This window comes from Scyliorhinus torazame, chromosome 2, assembly GCF_047496885.1.
Source record: "Scyliorhinus torazame isolate Kashiwa2021f chromosome 2, sScyTor2.1, whole genome shotgun sequence".
Classification (NCBI taxonomy): Eukaryota; Metazoa; Chordata; class Chondrichthyes; order Carcharhiniformes; family Scyliorhinidae; genus Scyliorhinus; species Scyliorhinus torazame.
In genome coordinates, this window is record NC_092708.1 from 378,466,176 (window position 1) to 378,484,256 (window position 18,081).

At 50.4% G+C, this 18,081-nt stretch overlaps 1 non-coding gene across 1 annotated transcript; it reads left to right on the forward strand.

The window, feature by feature from the left end:
- Positions 1 to 700: 700 nt before the first annotated feature.
- LOC140408039 (U2 spliceosomal RNA) lies at positions 701 to 886 on the forward strand. The gene has a single exon (XR_011939985.1). It is a non-coding gene; the product is annotated as a U2 spliceosomal RNA (small nuclear RNA).
- The last annotated feature ends 17,195 nt before the right edge of the window (positions 887 to 18,081 follow it).

Here is an 18,081-nt window from a genome sequence, read left to right on the forward strand (position 1 = left end):
GAAGGGCCCTCCCTGTCAGATTCTTCATGCACACCCGAAGGCTCTGCGCCAATGCACCCTGCTCTCGGAGTGGCTGTGGGGGAAATGAGACGGTCACACACCTTGTGGAATGTAATGTGCCTTTGCAAAGAAGGTCTGGAGAGAGGTGCAGTGGTATTTGTCAAGGTTTATCCCGAACAGCTCTGTGACACAGGACTCTGTGCTCTACGGACTGTTTCCAGGGACACACACCGAGACAAATATCAACTGCTGCTGGAAGGTCATCAACTCGGTGAAAGACGCTCTTTGGTCTGCCCGAAACCTGCTGATCTTCCAGTGCAAAGAATTGTCCTCGACCGAGTGTTGCAGACTGGCACATTCCAAGGTCCAGGACTACGTGCTGAGGGACGCACTCAAGCTTGGGGCAGCAGCCGCCAAGGCGCAATGGGGAAAGACCACTGTGTAAGGTCTTTCCAGCAAATGTACACCGAGGGGCGGGTAACAGTGTAAAGCCCCTCGGTCTGGGCCACCAACACTCCAATGTATAAAACAAACATGACAATGTAAATATTTAAGAGGAATTGTAATGTAAAGAGTGATATGTGTATGATAATATCAAAATTGAATGGAAGTCAAAGCAATGTGTAACTCTGACGGAAATGTACAGTCAAGACAATTCGAAATGTTCTGTAATGCTTATGATAAATTTTATGAATAAAGTATATTTTTTTTAATTAAAAAATGTTTTTTTAAATCTGTTCTTATCAGTTTAATATCTGATACGTCCCTTATCTGGGGAGCATATATTAAATTGATTTTTGGAGCAGGGAGATGGAATAGGGGCTTGCTCCGTCCACTCCACGCATCGACTCCGTATTGCAGTATCTCCGAGAACGGTGCACAAACCCCGTTATGGGGAATTTCAAAGTACAAAAACACTTCAAGCATGCACAGGCACAGCTACACTTTATCCCCTTTCTTACAATTACCGACTACACACAAAAATTCATGCCCATTATACACATCCCACACACGATTCCAGTATCTCCACCAACCCTATTCCATCTCCCTGCTCCAAAAAACCCTCCTCTATGGGGAATTTCAAAGTACAAAAACACTTCAAGCATGCACATGCAATTCTCTACTTTATGCCTTTTCTTACAATTCTCTACTCAATCACACTAAAATTCATGCCCATTCTCCATATGCCACACACTATTCCAGTATCTCCGCGAACCTTGCACCCCCCCCACATGGGGAATTTCAAAGTCTAAAAATAGCTTGAGCACAGTTACACTTCTCCACTTTATACTCTTTTCTGATCATCCTCCAGTCAATCACAACAAAATTAATGCTCATTTTCCACATCCCACACACTAAACGCACCACACTCCCTCACCGCTTTGCTTTGCACAACACCTTAACTACCCCTCACGCTGCCTTGCCAAAGCGCTCTTGTATCTAAATCAATTCAGATACTTCGACCAGCTCCTTCATTAAACTTTACCCAGTATGAGTATTACAAAGTACAGAGACAGATATAATGAAACACACTTTATTAAATGTAGTTAATCCATAAATTACCCACTCTATATACAAGAAACACCCAGGAATCGTCTATCCTACCCGCAAAGGTGGTTTGATAACCTGTAGATCTGCTCCCTGAGTCCCTCTGCTTCCTCTTTGCAAAGGTGATTCTCGCTGAATGTTGGTCTGGTCAAGGTCACCTCACACACCCAGCTTCCAGCCTTTTGCTTCGAGTCTTTCCTCGTGCGATGTCTGGCTGGAAATGCCTATTTTTATCCTTTCTCCACCTGCCCCTGGCCTTCGGCCAATGGAGTCTCAGAAGGCAGGACCCCATTGCCCAATGGTCTGGTTGATGACCTGTTGACAGGGCACCTGAGGCCGCCCTGGGAGGAGCGATGGATTATCAGCAACTGTGGACAATAGGACAATGCATCTCAAGTAGGTGCGATGGATCACCTGAAGGGTTTTCAGCTGCTGCTCCAGACATGCCCCCCTCCCCCCGCAGCCAGTCTGAGTTTCGTATATTCGGATTCTGCAGGCTTCTGCAGACGTGGTTTTTAAAGTGGCCAATTCTTTAATTTAAGATATCCAATTTAATCAACCTTAAAACTAAGCCCTGATTATATTATTACAGTGCGCAGCATAACCAAACACACCTCCCTCCCACCTGGCCCACCTATTCACTCTTACAAATTCTTCCATCGCCCACCACATACAAAAGTCTGACAACACCCACTAACACGTTAAAAAACACCTTCTTCCCCCTCCCCCCACTCTTATCACACTCCTAAACCACCCTCAAATGTCCCTAACCGGAAATCATTGCTTCACCATTGCTTAATCAACATATTCACAATATCACACATAACGACAGTCTCAGACTAGCGTTACAGACTCTCAGCGGTTGTAGCTAGGCCTAAACAACAAAACAAAGTGAAGCCGCGCAGTATCTCCAGCAGCAGCAGCAGCACATCCCTCCCCGATGAACTCAAAGAACGAACAAACAACAAAGAAAATTACAGCACAGGAACAGGCCCTTCGGCCCTCCCAGCCTGCGCCAATCCAGATCCTTTATCTAAACCTGTCTTCTATTTTCCAAGGATCTACTTCCCTCTGTTCCCCGCCCGTTCATATATCTGTCTAGATGCATCTTAAATGATGCTATCGTGCCCGCCTCTACCACCTCCGCTGGCAAAGCGTTCCAGGCACCCACCACCCTCTGCATAGAAAACTTTCCACGCACATCTCCCTTAAACTTTCCCCCTCTCCCCTTGAAATCGTGACCCCTTGTAATTGATATCCCCACTCTTGGAAAAAGCTTGTTGCTATCCACCCTGTCCATACCTCTCATAATTTTGTAGACCTCAATCAGGTTCCCCCTCAACCTCCGTCTTTCCAACGAAAACAATCCTAATCTACTCAACCTTTCTTCAGAGCTAGCACCCTCCATACCAGGCAACATCCTAGTGAACCTCCTCTGCACCCTCTCTAAAGCACCCACATCCTTCTGGTAATGTGGCGACCAGAACTGCACGCACTATTCCAAATGTGGCCTAACCAAAGTCCTATACAACTGTAACATGACCTGCCGACTCTTGTACTCAATACCCCGTCCGATGAAGGCAAGCGTGCTGTATGCCTTCTTGACCACTCTATCGACCTGCGTTGCTCTTGAATTAGATCTTCCAAAATGCATCACCTCACATTTGCCTGGATTGTACTCCATCTGCGATTTCTCTGCCCAACTCTCCAATCTATCTATATTTTGCTGTATTCTCTGACAGTCCTCCTCACTATCTGCAACTCCACCAATCTTAGTATCATCTGCAAACTTGCTAATCAGACCACCTATACCTTCGTCCAGATCATTTATGTATATCACAAACAACAGTGGTCCGAGCACGGATCCCTGTGGAACACCACTAGTCACCTTTCTCCATTTTGAGACACCCCCTTCCACTACTACTCTCTGTCTCCTGTTGCCCAGCCAGTTCTTTATCTATTTAGCTAGTACACCCTGAACCCCATACGACTTCACTTTTTCCATCAACCTGCCATGGGAAACTTAATCAAACGCCCTACTGACATCCATGTATATGACATCTACAGCCCTGCCCTCATCAATTAACTCTGTCACTTTCTCAAAGAGTTCTATTAGGTTTGTAAGACATGACCTTCCCTGCACAAAACCATGCTGCCCGTCACTGATAAGTCTATTTTCTTCCAAATGTGAATAGATTTTCTTCCAAATGTGAATAGATCCTAGCCCTCAGTATCTTCTCCAACAGTTTGCCTACCACTGACATCAAGCTCACAGGTCTATAATTCCCTCGATTATCCCTGCTACACTTCTTAAACAAAGGGACAACATTAGCAATTCTCCAGTCCTCCGGGAACTCACCCGTGCTCAAGGATGCTGCAAAGATGTCTGTTAAGGCCCCAGCTATTTTGTCCCTCACTTCCCTCAGTAACCTGGGATAGATCCCATCCGGACCTGGGGACTTGTCCACCTTAATGCCTTTTAGAATACCCAAAACCTCCCCCTTCCTTATGCCAACTTGACCGAGAGTATTTAAACATCCATCCCTAGCCTCAACATCCGTCATGTCCCTCTCCTTGGTGAATACCGATGCAAAGTACTCATTAAGAATCTCACCCATTTCTTCTGACCCCACGCATAAAATCCCTCTTTTGTCTTTGAGTGGGCCAACCCTTTCTCTAGTTACCCTCTTGCTCCGTATATACGAATAAAAGGCTTTGGGATTTTCCTGAACCCGGTTAGCCAAAGATATTTCATGACCCCTTTTAGCCCTCTTTATTGCGCGTTTGAGATTTGTCCTACTTTGCCGATATTCCTCCAAAGCCTCCTCAGTTTTAAGTTGCCGATGCTTCCTTTTTCATCTTAGCAAGTCTCACAATTCCACCTGTCATCCATTCTATCCCGGTTCGAGCAGGTAGCACGGTAGCACAAGTGGATAGCACTGTGGCTTCACAGCTCCAGGATCCCAGGTTCGATTCCCCGCTGGGTCACTGTCTGTGCGGAGTCTGCACATTCTCCCCGGTTTCCTCCGGGTGCTCCGGTTTCCTCCCACAGTCCAAAGACGTGCAGGTTAGGTGGATTGTCCGTGATAAATTACCCTTAGTGACCAAAAAGATTAGGAGGGGTTACTGGGTTACAGGGTTGGGTGGAAGTGAGGGTTGAAGTGGGTCGGCGCAGACGCGATGGGCTGAATGGCCTCCTTCTGCACTGTATGTTTTATGTTCGATGAAACCATCAATCCGCTGTCGACTGCCCCAGCAGCCCCGGACACACCCATACCCACCGTCACAACTTGCAAAGTCAGATTGGCCTTCCAGAACGTGAACCCTCGGAAGGCAACGAGCCCAGACGGGGTCCCTGGTCGTGCGCTCAGAGCCTGCGCGGACCAGCTGGCAGATGTGTTCGCGGATATCTTCAACCTTTCCCTACTCCGTTCCGAGGTCCCCACCTACTTCAAGAAGACCACCATCATACACCGCGGTGCCAAAGAAGAACCAGGCAACGCGCCTCAGTGATTACCCTCCGGTGGCTCTGACATCGATCGGAATGAAGTGCGTCATGAGGCATATCAACTCCATACTCCCAGGATGCCTAGATCCACTGCAATTCGCAAACCACCGCAACCGGTCCGCAGCAGATGCCATCTCCCTGGCCCTGCTCTCATCCCTGGAGCATCTCGACAACAAGGACTCCTACATCAGACTCCGGTTTATTGACTACAACTCCGCCTTCAACACCATAATCCCAGCCAAACTCATATCAAAGCTTCAAAACCTAGTACTTGGCTCCTCACTCTGCAACTGGATCCTTGACTTTCTGACCCACAGACCACAATCAGTAAGAATAAACAACAACATCTCCTCCATGAATGTCCTCAATATCGGGGCTTCCCAAAGCTGCATACTGAGCCCTTCCACCTATACTCTCTATACACACACGACAGTGTGGCAAAATGTGCCTCCAACTACATCTGCAAGTTTGCTGACGACACGACTGTAGTGGGTCGGTTCTTGAACAACGACGAGTCAGAATTCAGGAGGGAGATAGAGAACCTAGTGGAGTAAGGCAGCATGGCAGCACAGTGGTTACCACAATTGCTTCACAGCTCCAGGGTCCCAGGTTCGATTCCCAGCTTGGTTCACTGTCTGTCCCCGTGTCTGCGTGGGTTTCCTCCGGGTGCTCCGGTTTTCTCCCACAGTCCAAAGATGCGCAGGTTAGGTGGATTGGCCATGATAAATTGCCCCTTAGTGTCCAAAAGGGTTAGCTGGGGTGATGGGGTTACTGGGTGGAGGTGTGGGCTTAAGTGGGGTGCTCTTTCCAAAGGCCGGTACAGACTGGATGGGCCGAATGACCTCCTTTTGCACTGTAAATTCTACGACTCTCTCTCTCTATGACTCCGTGATGTGAGCAGTCACAATGTGATGCAGATTATAAACTTCTACCACAGTTTCTAATAAAGAGCTGTTTTTGGACAATCTACACTATTATGTTATCAATCTCGTGACCAATGCTTAGCTGTCAGCTGACAAATGCCCCCCACCCCCCCCCCCCCCCCCCCCGAGCACATTCACCTGACATTCCTTTTTTTAAATAAATTTGTTGTAGCCAATTCATTTTTCCCCATTAAAGGGCAATTTAGCGTGGCCAATCCACCTACCCTGCACATCTTTGGGTTGTGGGGGCGAAACCCACGCAGACACGGGGAGAATGTGCAAACTCCACACGGACAGTGACCTAAAGCTGGGATTGAACCTGGGACCTCGGCGAAGTGAGGCAGCAATGCTACACCTGACATTCCTGTGTTATTTTAACTGAGGTATTAATTTGTGCTGAAATCAGTGGTCAGAATGATACCAGACTAATATCACGGCGATCATTCCTCAACACCAGAAAGGTACAGAGATAAAAGTCAACAAACAAGTTTATCATTTGGTTAATCGATTACCACAATGTACACAATCTTATGGTTCTCGGCCGGGCTCAGAGCAGCTGTATTTTGTCCCGTTAAAAACAGATATTGATTGAAACACAAACTACTCTGCCACCAGTTCTGTCCCCTTTTTAAGGTCTGATTACTCACTTTGCGATAACGCTCTCGAATTTCAGAATCACTCTCTTCATTTGTACTGTTTCACCCGATTGGATGATGTTCTTCCAACTTCTTTCCACATCCCCACACCCAGCAAAAAATGGATTTAACTTCCTGAAACTTGCGGAGCTGGGATGTTTCTTCAGTCAAAGTAGAAGCTACAGTGGGAATCGTCCGCCGAAACAGAAAAGGTCTGCTCCAACAGGAGGACAGTGAGCCAAGAATATTGTCACCATGGTCCGTGGGGGAGCAAAGCCCATCTAACAGTCAGCCCCCATGAATACTGGGACACAGCTCTTGTGCACCTGGTATCAATTTGTTTTTTGGGAAATTAAGTGAATTGATCCACCTCTGGCCCTCCGATCCACATTACATCTGCAGCTACTGATTTGTTAGACGTATCCTTACCCTCATTCTCTTTGTCCCCACTAAAGCATTGCTCTCTCTCACACGGACCAATCCGCCCCCCCCACCCCCATTATCTCCACTCCCATAAGTCCAAGAGAAGCAGGCTTGAACTGGCGGACGACTGGTTTAGCCATTTATGTCCAGAATTGGCTGGATCACATCGCTATCAAGGTCCGACTCCTGTCTGCTACAACAGATCACGAATCCAGGATCATGCTGAGGCACAAAGATAATCCCCCAGTTCTTTTCACTCCTGACTCCTCCCCTGTCACCAAAAAGTGCAAGGAGCTCATGGATCGCCCCTCACTCGGTGGCAACGCTCTATCACTAAGATCAAGGCCATCCGATCAGTTGCCTCTGTCACATCGCTCCTAGCCCACAGGTCCAAGCTTCCTCTGAAGACCAACTCCAGCAAAGCAGCGCCCCCCAACTTCCAGTTTTGCATTTTGAATCCATATCACTCTCGACTTTCTCTCCTATCTCATGACTCTCACATTGTCCATGAAACCCACCTAATGCTTCCTCTATCCTACCCCCATTAACCTGCTGGCCAACAAATTGCCCTTTCCGGCTCCCATGTTAGCTGATATTAAAAAAAACATTCAATTAAAGCATTTATAAATTTTTAACAACAATTTCAAGAGGAAAAACAACAAAGTAACCCAACCAACAACCACACCCAGCCAACATAGCTAACATACACAGCCCCCCAGTCCCCCTCCCCACTAACTGATATTGTTAATAGCTCTTTTTCTTCACATGCTGTCTCCCTATCTTCAAAAGAAACCGGAGACCTTTATAAAAATTCTTTCATGAGATGTGGGCATCGCTGGGCTGAGCCAGCATTTGTTACCCATCCCTAAGTGCCCTTGAACTGAGGGGTTTGCTGGACCATTGCAGAGGGCAGTAAAGAGTCACCTGAAGGTAGCGGACCAGATTAGGTTGAGGAAGAGCTGGGTTAGTCAGGTATTCCGCTCTGGACTAGATACTAAGACCAGGGGGGTCGCGATTCTGGTGAATAAGCGGTGCAGTTTGAGGTGGGGAGTATTGTTTCGGATGGGGGAGGTCGCTACGTTATGGTTAGTGGTAAGCTGGAAAGGAGGAAGGTGGTCCTGGTCAACATATATGCGCCAAACTGGGATGATGCGGATTTCATAAAGAGGGTGCTGGGGAAGATACCCGACCTGGATTCCCACAAGCTGGTTATGGGAGGGGATTTCAATACAGTTATGGATCCAGGCCTGGACCGGTCGTGCTCAAAAACGGGCAGAGTGTCAGCAATGGGAAAAGAGCTGAGGGATCTACTGACAGGGGTGGTGGATGTGCAATCACCATTTGCGACCATGCCCCGCACTGGGTCGAGCTACAGGTGAGTGAAGAGAGCTTCCAGCGCCCGCAGTGGAGGCTGGATGTGGGGCTGCTGGCGGATGAGGGGGTGTGCAAGAAGGTGAGGAAGTGTATACAAAACTACCTGCAGGTACGGGGGAAGTCTCAGCAGCGGTGGTGTGGGAGGCGCTCAAGGCAGTGCTGAGAGGGGAGCTGATTTCAATCCGGGCTCATAGGGACAAGACGGGCAGGGCAGAGACGGACCGACTGTTAGCAGAGATCCTGCAGATTGACAGGAGCTATGCTGGGACCCCGAGTGCGGAGCTCTTGAGGGGACGGAGGAGGCTGCAGGTGGGGTTTGGGGTGGTGTCCACGGGTAAGGCAGTGGAGCAGCTCAGAAAGGCGAGGGGTGCGGTATATGAACATGGAGAGAAAGCCAGCAGGATGCTGGCTCAGCAGCTCAGAAAGAGGGAGGCGGCTAGGGCAATAGGTAAAGTGATGGATGGAGGTGGTAACTTGGTTGGGGATGCGGCAGGTGTGAACAGAGCTTTCAAGGACTTTTATAGCAAACTCGATAGCTCGAAGCCCCCCGAGGGGCTGGAGGGGATGAGATGCTTCTTAGACGGCCTGGCATTCCCAAAAGTGGGCAGGGAGCTTGTAGAAGGGCTGGGCGCCCCGATCAGAGCGGAGGAGATATTAGAGGGCTTAAAGGCCATGCAGTCAGCTAAAGCCCCGGGGCCGGATGGGTACCCGGTAGAATTTTATAAAAACTTCTCCGGGATGTTGGGGCCGCTGCTGGTCAAGGTTTTTAATGAGGCAAGGGACTGAGGGGTGTTGCCCCATATGATGCTGCAGGCTACCATCTCCTTGATTTTAAAACGGGACAAGAACCCGGAGTCGTGAGGGTCTTATAGGCCGATCTCCCTTCTTAACGTGGATGCCAAACTGCTGGCAAACCTTTTGGCTACTAGGATTGAGGATTGTGTGCCGAGTGTTATTAGGGAGGATCAAACAGGGTTCGTTAAAGGTAGGCAACTGGTGGCGAATACAAGAAGATTGCTCAATGTGATCGTGATGCCCCAGAGGGAAAGGAGGTGGAGGTAGTGGTGGCAATGGACACTGAGAAGGCATTTGACCAGGTTGAGTGGGAATCCTTATGGGAGGTGCTGGGACGGTTTGGATTTGGGGTGGTTTCACCGACTGGGTCAGGCTGCTATATCAGGTCCTGGAGACGAGTGTGAGGACAAACAGGACGACTTCCGACTATTTTAGACTGCACCGCGGGACGAGACAGGGGTGCCCCCTCTCCCCACTGCTGTTTGCGTTAGCTATAGAGCCGTTGGCAATTGCTCTGAGGGCTTCAGAGGGTTGGAAGGGGCTGGTTCGGGGGGGGGGGGGGGGGGGTGCTGGGTGGAGCATAGGGTTTCATTGTATGCAGATGACCTGCTTTTGTACGTTTCGGACCCGATGGCGGGGATGGATGGAATCATGGCGACCCTGGGGGAATTCGGCCGGTTTTCGGGGTACAAATTGAATATGACAAAAAGTGAAATGTTTGTAGTTCAGGAGAGGGGCCACGGGGACCGGCTGAGGGAGCTGCTGTTCCGGTTAGTGGGGACAGTTCAGGTACCTGGGAATACAAGTGGCGCGGGATTGGGGTCGACTGCACAAGCTGAACCTCTCCCGGCCGGTTGATCAAATGCGAGGGGAGTTTCGGAGGTGGGATGCGCTCCTGCTGTCGTTAGCTGGGAAATTACAGACAGTTAAAATGATGGTCCTCCTGAGGTACTTATTCGTGTTCCAGTGTCTCCCCATTTTCATTCCACGTTCCTTTTTTAAGAGGGTAAGCAAGATCATTTTGGGCTTTGTATGGGCGGGCAAGTCCCCGCGAGTGAAGAGGGTGATGCTCGAGCGGGACCAGGGGGAAGGGGTGCTTGTACTGCCGAATTTCAGCAACTATTATTGGGCAGCTAACATAGCCATGACAAGGAAGTGGGTGGTGCGGGGTAGGGGGTGGTCGACATGGGAGTGGGTGGAGGCAACCTCATGTAAGGGTACCAGTCTGGTGGTGTTGGTGACGGCGCCTCTGCCATTCCCGCCGGCGCGCTTCTCCACCAGTCCTGTAGTGGTGGCGGCCCTTCGGATCTGGGGACAGTGGAGGAGGCACGTGGGAGCAACAGGAGCATCGGTCTGGTCCCCCGATATGTGACAACCATTGGTTTGCCCATGGGTAGTTGGACGGGGGGTTTCGGATATGGTGGATGGCGGGGATTGAGCGGATGGGAGATTTGTTTTTGGAAGGGAGCTTCCCTAGCTTGAGGGCGCTGGAGGCCAAGTTTGGGTTGACGAGGGGGAATGAATTCCGGTATATTCAGGTGCGGGACCTTTTGCGTAGGCAGGTGCCATCTTTTCCATTCTTGCCATGAAGGGGGATCCAAGCTAGGGTAGTGTCTAGAGGATGGGTGGGGGAGGGAAGTGTCTCGGATATTTACAAGGAGCTCATGGGGGCAGAGGAGACGCAGACCGAGGAGCTTAGGCATAAATGGGAGGAGGAGTTGGGAGGGGAGATTGGGCAAGGCCTGTGGGTGGACGCGCTGTGCAGGGTTAATGGGACTGCAACATGTGCCAGGCTCAGCCTGATTCAATTTAAGGTCGCTCACCGGGCCCACATGACAGTGTCCTGGCTGAGCAGATTCTTTGGCGTAGAGGACAGGTGTGTAAAGTGTCTGAGAGGACCGGCAGACCATTTCCACATGTTTTGGGCGTGTCCAAAACTTAGGAGATACTGGCAGGGGTTTGAGGACGTCATGTCTAGGGTATTGAACATAAGGGTGGCAATGGGTCCAGAGGTGGCGATTTTTGGTGTTTCAGAGGCCACGGAAGTCCAGGGGATAAAAAGGCCGAAGGTTTGGCCTTTGGTTTCCTGGTAGCCCGGAGACGGATACTTCTAGCTTGGAGGGACTCAAACCCCCCGAAGTCGGAAGCCTGGCTGTCAGACATGGCGAGTTTCCTGGGCTTGGAGAAAATCAAGTTCGCCTTGAGAGGGTCGTTGTTAGGGTTCGCCCGGAGGTGGCAACCATTCATTGACTTCTTTGTGGACAATGATCGTCAGCAGGCGGGGGTGGTGGTTAGGGGAATGTAGTATCGGGGGTCAATTAGGCAGATCTGGGTGGGGCGGGTTACGGCAATTGCTCTTGTATTTTGTTTACTGTACAGTCCTTTTGTTTTCTCGTTCTGTAATTCTGCTGTTTACAAAGCCAAAAAATACCTCATTAAAATTGTTTATCAAAAAAAAAGAGTCAACCACATTGCTTTAAAAAAAATTTTAGAGTACCCGATTCATTTTTTCCAATTAAGGGGCAATTCAGCCTGTTCAATCCATCTACTTTGTACATCTTTGGGTTGTGGGGTCGAAACCCACGCAAACACGGGGAGAATGTGCAAACTCCACACGGACAGTGACCCAGAGCTGGGATCGAACCTGGGACCTCGGCGCCGTGAGACTGCAGTGCTACCACTGCGCCACCATGATGCCCTGTCAACCACATTGCTGTGGGTCTGGAGTCACATGTAGGCCAGACCGGGTAAGGACGGCAGATTTCCTTTCCTAAAGGACATTAGTGAACTAGACAGGCTTTTACAACCAGCGATCTGTATTTCCACCATTGCTGAGACTACTTTTCAATTTGTGAGGAAGTCCTGCCTCAGGGAGATGCCAATCAATCTGATTGGATGAGGTGGGAGCGATCGGAATCCCAGAGGAGGGAGCGGGATGGGAGGGAGGTCCAGAGGCCACTGGGTATTATATGGTGTGTGGGGGAGGAGGGAATTCCTGGTTATAAGAGGGCTTCTGATGGAGGTATCCCCATGCTCACCCCCCACCACATCCTGGCATAGCAGGAAAATAATCTGAATTATTTCCAGCCTTCCCCACAGGGCTTCAATCTGCCCACCACCCTAAAGATTGAGGCTGGGAAACAGCCCTGCAGTGGCCAATAATTGGCCACTTATGATCCTCAATTGGGACAAGGGTGGCAGCTCCCCATCTGAGGCCTTGCCTGCCCCAGTGTAAACTCATTGTGAGGTCAGGCTGGGCAGGACGGGAATCCTGTCCCTTCAATTTCCCACCTCGTTCCGCCCCGCCTAAAAACCCTCCCTGGGGTTAAAAATTAAATAAAATTCAGGCCTTTGTTTCTTTGTTCTGTAAAAAGAGGTAATGCTTGAAACATAAACGTATTCTTCCTTACGCCCCTTCCTCAGAGGAAGGACTCTTCACTCTCTGACCACACTCTCCAATTTGACACAGAATCAATTCCTACATTTAAACATCTTAACAGGTTGCATGATGTCCCTCCACTTTCTTCCCCACTCCCCATCGTCACTGAAAAATAGATGCACCGTCCTTACTCGCATCTGAAACTTGGGTTATTTTTCCTCGTTCTGCTCTGAATCCTGTTCCCTCCAAATAATCTGAATCTTCATTGAAGCTTTCCAGAGAAGAGGAAAGTATGGAGGCTTCCTTCATCCATGGGCCTGCCCACCCCTCCCCCACCCCCATTCTCCAGCGACAAAGGAATTTGTCAGCCGGCCCCCTGCTGCCCTCACAAGTTCAGCAATATCTCCCCATCGCCCCTCCCCCAGCAGCACTCCAGTATTCCTTTAAGGCAAAAGCAAATCCTTTTTGATCTTTCGCTATGGAAGTATTTCAATGGAGACCTCACACAGTCACGTATCATCTCTACAGCTGTAATCAGTTGCCTGAAGCCACCAGTTATATTCTTTTTTAAAAATAAATTAAGGGGCAATTTAGCATAGCCAATCCATTTAACCTGCACACCTTTGGGTTGTGGAGGTGAAACCCACGCAGACACGGGGAGAATGTGCAAACTTCACACGGACAGTGATCCAGGGCCGGGATTCGAACCCAGATCCTCAGCACCGCAGTCCCAGTGCTAACCACTGAGCCACCGTGCTGCCCTACCAGTTCTATTCTTAACCAATTTCTCAATCCCCGAAGATATACGCCAAGGCCCAGACTGGGCTCGCCCCGAAACATCGGCTGGTGTGAATATTGATATCAGTCGGTGAGAAAAGATAGGGGCGGGATTCTCTGCAATCGGCGCGATGTCCGCCGACCAGCGCCAAAAACGGCACGAATCAGTCCGGCATCGCGCCGCCCCAAAGGTGCGGAATTCTCCACATCTTGAGAGGCCGAGCCCTCACCTTGAAGGGCACGGCCCGCGCCGGACTGATTTCCGCCCCGCCAGCTGGCGGGAAAGGCCTTTGATGCCCTGCCAGATGGCGCGGAAATGACTTTGCCGTGCGGCACATGCGTGGGAGCGTCAGCGGTCGCTCACGGCATCCCCGCGCATGCGCAGTGGAGGGGGTCTCTTCCGCCTCCGCCATAGTGGAGACCATGGCGAAGGCGGAAGGAAAAGAGTGCCCCCACGGCACAGGCCCGCCCGCCGATCGGTGCGCCCCGATCGCGGACCAGGCTGGCGTGGGGGCACCCCCGGGGCCAGATCGCCCCGCGCCCCCCCCAGGACACCGGAGCCCACCCGCGCCGCTTGTCCCGCCGGTAAGAGAGGTGGTTTGATTCTCGCCGGCGGGACAGGCATTCCAGCAGCGGGACTTCGGCCCATCGCGGGCGGGAGAATCGCCGGTGGGTGGGGGGGGGGGCCCACCAAGCGGCGCGGCGCGATTCCCACCCCCGCTGAATATCCGGAGCCGGAGAATTCGGCAACCGGCAGGGGCAGGATTCACGCCAGCCCCTGCCGATTCTCCGACCCGGCGGGGGGTCGGAGAATCCCGCCCATTGGGTGAGAAAGGCCATTCGGCCCATCAAATCTCCCCTTGCGGCCTCCATTTCCTCACTTGGCTGCTGGCATATTATTACGAAAACCTCGCACTTTCTGAGCACAAACTATTTATCCTGTAACTGCAGATTCCACTCCATCCATTTTCATTTTCATTTCCCTCCCTTCCGATCTATAGTCTCTCGCTCTTCTCTTCTAGCCAACTGTGAAGCAAGATTCTGATTGTCCCACAGCTGACACATTCACAATACTTCATGAACATTCCTCTCTCCTTTCAGTAGCAGCTGCACCTCCCTCAGTTTTACACAAGCTCCTTTTTCAAAAGATAATTCATGACCTTATCAAACCCAAACCATAAAATACTTATAGCCAGGACTGCCACCTGATGCCCGCCTTTATCAGTTGCTGAGGGCACACACAGCACCCAGGCTGATGTGAGAGAGCGGCCATCGATCTGAGGCAGCTATCTATTGACTGCAGTGCTCACTCCGAAGCCCAGGTCTACTCTTAAAGAGACCTATGTTTGCAACATTGTCAGCTTGCTCCTCGTAACGCTATAAATCAGCATAGCATTGGGAGAGTGGTGCAAAGGAGCAACCGTCTTGGTCCCAACCACAGAAGGTTCCGGACGAAGACAGCACAGGCGTCATGTTGGCACAATAATTAGCATTGCTGCCTCAGAGCACCAGAAACCCGCGTTCAATTCCGGCCTTTGGTGACTGTGTGGAGTTTGTACGTTCTCCCCGTGTCAGCGTGGGTTTCCTCCAGGTGCTCCTGTTTCCTCCCACAGTCCAAAGATGTGCAGGTTAGGTGGATCAGCTATGCTAAATTGTCCTTAGTGTCCGGGATGTGCAGGTTCGGTTATGGGGTTACAGGGATAGAGGGGGAGTGGGCAGGGGTAGAGTGCTCATTCAAAAAATTGGTGCAGACTTGATGGGCCGAATGGTCTCTGTACTGATGGGATGTGCAGGGGTGTAGTGATGTCATGACTGACCACGAGGAGTCTCTTGAGTATATAAGTGAATGTAAGAAATGAAAATCGCTTATTGTCACAGGTAGGCTTCAAATGAAGTTACCGTGAAAAGCCCCGAGTCGCCACATTCCGGCGCCTGTTCGGGGAGGCTGGTACGGGAATTGAACCCGCGCTGCTGGCCTTGGTCTGCTTTACAAGTCAGCTATTTAGCCCACTGTGTGAAACCAGTCCGTCAGGTGACCTCAGACTGACTCGGGAGCTGGGAGAGAGCTTGCGTGTGCATGATCATAATAATAATAAATAATCTTTTTTGTCACAAGTAGGCTTACATCAACACTGCAATGAAGTTACTGTGAAAAGCCCCTAGTCGCCACACTCCAGCTCCTGTTCGGGTACACAGAGGGAGAATTCAGAATTCTCAGCTGGTTCGGGAATTGAACCCGGGCCTTGTTCTGCCTCACAAACCAGCTGTCTGATTAGTAAGTTTGCAGATCACACAAAGGTTGGCGGAATTGCGGATAGCGATGAGGACTGTCAGAGGATACAGCAGGATTTAGATCGTTTGGAGACTTGGGCAGAGAGATGGCAGATGGAGGTTAATCCGGACAAATGTGAGCTAATGCATTTTGGAAGGTCGAATGCAGGTAGGGAATATACAGTGATTGGTAGAACCCTCAAGAGTATTGAAAGTCAGAGAGATCTAGGTGTACAGGTCCACAGGTCACTGAAAGGGGCAACACAGGTGGAGAAGGTAGTCAAGAAGGCATACGGCATGCTTGCCTTCATTGGCCGGGGCATTGAGTATAAGAATTGGCAAGTCGTGTTGCAGCTGTATCAAACGTTAGTTAGGCCACTCTTGGAGTATAATGTTCAATTCTGGTCACCACACTACCAGGAGGATGTGGAAACTTTAGAGAGGGTGCAGAAGAGATTTACCAGGATGTTGCCTGGTATGGAGGGCATTAGCTATGAGGAGCGGTTGAATAAACTTGGTTTGTTCTCACTGGAACGACGGAGGTTGAGGGGCGACTTGATAGAGGTCTACAAAATTATGAGGGGCATAGACAGAGTGGATAGTCAGAGGCTTTTCCCCGGGGTAGAGGGGTCAATTACTAGGGGGCATAGGTTTAAGGTGCGAGGGGCAAGGTCTAGAGTCGATGTACGAGGCCCGTTTTTTACACAGAGGGTAGTGGGTGCCTGTAACCCTCTGCCAGAGGTGGTGGTGGAAGCAGGGACGATAGTGACATTTGACAAATACATGAATAGGATGGGAATAGAGGGATATGGACCCAGGAAGTGTAGAATATTTAATTGGGCAGCATGTTCGGCACGGGCTTGGAGGGCCGAAGGGCCTGTTCCTGTGCAGTACTTTTCTTTGTTCTTTGTTCTAGCCCACTGAGCTAAACCAGCTGGAGCAGTGCAGCAAGCTGAGGGAGGGCATGTGCACATGTTTGGCTCACAAGTTGTCCAGTCACCTTTCACACAGATGCTTTATATGAAAAATCATTCTTGGGCGTTGTGCGGGCATCGCCAGTAAGGCTGACACTTGTTGCCCACCCCTCATGCCCCAGAGAAGGTGATGGTGGGATATCATCCTCGGCAACAACTGCTGCATTTTGATTTAGCTGAGGGACATTAGCCACTACAGCAAGTCATTAAGCGTAAACCACGCTGTCGCAGGACGGGAGATACGTACAGGCTAAACTGGGTAAGAAACAGCAGATTTCCTTTCCTCAAAGGACATTACGGAACCAGTTAGGCTATTCGGCCCATTGAGTCTGCACTACCCTCTGAAAGAGCACCCTATCTCGCCCCACTCACCCTCCCTATCCCCGTAACCCCACCTAACCTACACATTGTTGGACCCTAAAGGGCAATTTAGCATGGCCAATCCACCTAATCCACAAATATTTGGCTAAATAGTCCAATAACATATCCTTGAAAGAAGAGATGGAAGGAGCTGAGCACTTTGAGATGTTTAGACATGACTGAGCTCTAGAATCATTACCTGGGTTCGGGTAGACAGGTGTACTCTCAAACAGCACTGTGGTTCCTCCATGGCACAGAGGCCCATACACAACATAGCTGTGACCAGTGATCCAACCAATGTCCGCAACACAGCCAAACACATCGCCATCATGGTAATCGAACACATACTGGAGAGAGAGAAAGACAAAATGAGGCCACATTGCAATTACAGATCATTATGGATCATCACAGGTTCTGTTGACGGTTGACCGGATGTTAAAACTATCCCAATCAGTTTTTTTGGTTTGGATTGATCCTCCCTCCCCGCAATGAGAACAGTTCTTTAGTGGTTACCACTGCTGCCTCACAGTCCTCGGGACCCAGGTTCAATTCCGGTCTCGGGTGACTGTGTGGAATTTGCACTTTCTCCCCGTGTGTGCGTGGGTTTCCTCCGGGTGCTCTGGTTTCCTCCCACAGTCCAAAGATGTGCAGGTTAGGTGGGCTGGCCAGGCTAAATTGTCCCTTAGTGTCCAAAAGGTTATGGAGAGAGGGTGGAAGCGTGGATTTAAGTGGGGTGCTCTTTCCAAGGGCCGGTGCAGACTCGATGGGCGGAATGGCCTCCTTTTGCACTGTAAATTCTATGATTCTATGACAATCTATGAACTTTCCCCAAAACGTTCTGGTTTTGAAAAACGGATGTGTTTTGGTTGCTTGCACTCTCCTCACAAGCACCTGGGGCGGGATTCTCCGGGAATTGGCGGGACGGGCAGAAACGGCGCAGTGGAGTGGCGGGAACCACTCTGGAGTCGGACCGCCCCAAAGGTGCGGAGTGGTTTGCGCCCGGCCGGCCGGTGTGGAAGGCCTCTGGCACCGCAGCGGGGTTCACCTTCGCGCCGGCCATTGCGGAGGCTTAGACGGCCGGCACGTAGGAATAGAGTGCCCCCATGGCACAGGC